The sequence below is a fragment of the Dipodomys merriami genome, unplaced genomic scaffold, assembly GCF_024711535.1.
Source record: "Dipodomys merriami isolate MVZ:Mamm:240054 unplaced genomic scaffold, mDipMer1.0.p SCAF_898, whole genome shotgun sequence".
NCBI lineage: Eukaryota > Metazoa > Chordata > Mammalia > Rodentia > Heteromyidae > Dipodomys > Dipodomys merriami.
The window spans coordinates 313,242-316,236 of NW_027206510.1; the positions used below are offsets into that span (position 1 = coordinate 313,242).

Sequence of the window (2,995 nt, forward strand, 5' to 3'; positions counted from 1 at the left end):
TTGTCCCTCAGATCTCCTGGGGGGTAAACTATCCACTAGTGCAGAAGCTTGAGTCTGGCACTTTCTGACTGATAGTTTACAGGGTAGGCTATCCACTAGTGCAGGGTCCGGCACTTTCTGACTGATAGTGTACAGGGTAGACTGTCCACTAGTGTGGACATTTGGGCCCATTTGTAGTCCAGCACATTCTGACTGACAGTCTACAATGCACATGCTGTGAACATGTCTTGTCTCAGGGTTCAGTGTTTTGTCTGTGTGTCTTTTGGAATTCTTGGAATGTTTCTCCTCCCAGATTCATCCTGATGCAAGGGCTCAGAGGAGACTGGCTAACACCCCCTTAATATCTGTTTCTCTGTAGCTCCTTCTTTTTTTATGAAACTGCCACTGACCACCTGCAAGTGGCACCAGCAAGATCTTAGCCTCGGGCCTTAGCCCAGGGGGTCTGAGTACGGGGGAGAACCTGTCAGTCTGAGGGGACAGCCACTAGGAACTTCTTTCCCTTGCCCCAAGATGACTGGGAATTCTCCTCTGCCTTGGAAGGCTCCTGGGTCAATGTTTGCAGGAATCTAAAAGAAAAATCCTCCCGAGGTGAGTAGAGGGGGTCCGAGTCCCCTGGTAAGTGAGTGGTGTTGAGATGTTGCCCCATTCACTGAGACCTGATTTTGTCTTTGTGGCCACTTGTCTGTCTTGTTTACTTTGGTGTGTTTTCTGTTCTATGTTTTCTGAGGTAGGGAAGTTCTGGGTGAGAGTGGCAGGCTCACTCAGCAAACTCTGGATTCAGCTTGAGAACAGCACAGATTTCTGGGGGCCCATTAGTCCCCAACTCAGCCTTTGGTTGTTGTTTTGTCTAGTTCCGTTTTAGAATTGGTACCAGTTTTAAATGTGAATCCTTGGTTTTTGTGTTTATCAGTGTTTTTGATATTTATTTGAACATCTCTGGGGGAATAAAAGTCTCAGCCTCTGGCTGGGCTTGGTCACAGACCTGCTAAGTCTCCCTCCCCCCTTCTTTTGTTACAGCAGCCAAGAGGAGGGGCATGGACAAGCCTCAGGTGCACCTTCTCCTGGTGGAGGCTGCTGGAGAGGTTAGGGTGTAGATAGCAGTGAGCCTGGTCTGGACTTTCAGCTGCTCCAGACAGCTTAACAATTTGTAAAGTGCTTTTGTCAAAATTGGGTAAAAATCAGGCCCGTTCAGTTTCAGGTGACCCCCTCACCCAGCCCTCCTCCAACAGAAGGGATTCAAAAGACTGATTAGTGAAATACCTTGCTAAACAAGCAAGCCCTGGAAAAATGAAGCTCAACAAAGGTACTTCGTTTAAAAGAAATATTGTCTTAAAATTTTTTAAAAAACTTTAGAAAATGTACGTACAACTGATTTTGATTTTTTGTGTGCTTTAAGATCTGTGTGAGTGTTTTGTATGTGTTTATGAACATGTTCAAGGTAAGAGTTGTCAGCATGCTGTAACAATGGGAGAGTTTAAGTTTAAAATTCAAAAGGTTATGAGGTTTGGACATAACCAAAAATTTTAAGGAATCTTCACATTGTTTTTAACGGTTTTTTAAAGATTCTTTAACTTAAAAATTAGAAAATCTGGTGTTGAGTTCTAATTTTATTCCCTTGTGGTCAGAGAGAATGCAAGGTTTCTGAATTTGGACAAGTTTGCTTTGTGGCCTAAAATGTGGTCTATTTTAGAAAATGTTCCATGTGCTGTTGAGAAAAACGTGTATTCTTGTGGAGAGCTGCGGGAGCCACGACCAAAGACAGCCAGGCAGTAAGGCGTGGCCACAAAAGCAACATTGTAGCTCCTTGGTAAGATGGCGCTGGCTCCCGCCTTCTGTCTTCCCGGTGACAAGTGCTCTCTGTAAAAACAACTCCTTATATGGCTATGACTTGGTTCCTAGTTTGCTTCCGTGTTTGCGACCCTATCGGTATATGCCAAGTGGTGCTTCAGGATTGGCCATCCAGGAGACTTATAACCAGAGCGCGGGGGCGGGGGGGGGGGGACAGAGAAGCAGGAAGAAGCGGGCAGAAGAAGCAGGAGAGAAGATGTTGTAAAAGGTCCTGAATAAACCACATTGAGAAGAATCCCGGGTCGCGTCTTCCTTGCTGGTCCAGGTGGTCGCGACATATTCTTATGCTGCTGGGTGAAATTTTCGGCAGATGTCTGTTAAATCTAGTTGATCTTTGCAGTTGTTTAGATCTGCGGTTTCTTTGTTGAGTTTTTGCTGAGTTGATCTATCTAGTTGGGAAAGTGGTGTGTTAAAATCCCCAACAATTAATGTCTTTGGATCTATGTAGGATTTGAAGGAAAGTAGTGTTTCTTGGATAAATTTGGGTGCTCCGTTGTTTGGTGAATAGATATTTAGAATTGTAATATCCTCCTGAAGGAGAGATCCCTCAATTAGTATGTAGTGACATTCTTTGCCTCTTCTCACGAATTTTAATTTGAAGTCTATTTTATCTGATATTAGGATTGCAATTCCTGCCTGTTTATGGGGGCCATATCACCTTGCACCAGAATCAACTCCAAATGGATCAAAGACCTCGATTCAAAGCAGACACTCTGAAAACATTACAGGATGCAATAGGAGAAACGCTAGGTCTCCTTGGCACAGGCTGAAAATTTTTTTTTTTAATTTTATTTTATTTTATTTGAGAACATACTGTACAGAGGGGCTACAATTACATGGGCAGGATGATGCATACATTTCTTACCAAGCATTGCAGCCTCCTCCTTTGTTTACCCTTCACCTCCCTTCCCCGCCTCCCCCCTCCCCCCACCCAATTATACCCCCTCCCCCCCCACACCGACATTGTAAAGCTGGTTTTGACATGACATTTTGTACTTCTCATTGTTGCAACAGGTCCACCTGAATCCTTAAACAACTTGTTTGTCCCCATCTCCTCAACATGTTATACTGACATCAAATATAGTGAAAGCAGGGATTACACTGTGGGGGAGGGACATACAAAGCAACAAAGAAATAATCTTATAAA

The 2,995-nt window shown here is 44.0% G+C and overlaps 1 long non-coding RNA gene across 1 annotated transcript; it reads left to right on the forward strand.

The window, feature by feature from the left end:
• The first annotated feature begins 360 nt into the window (after positions 1-360).
• Positions 361-1,913, forward strand: LOC138820539 (uncharacterized). The gene is made up of 3 exons (XR_011369909.1): positions 361-588; positions 1,018-1,303; positions 1,691-1,913. It is a non-coding gene; the product is annotated as an uncharacterized lncRNA (long non-coding RNA).
• The last annotated feature ends 1,082 nt before the right edge of the window (positions 1,914-2,995 follow it).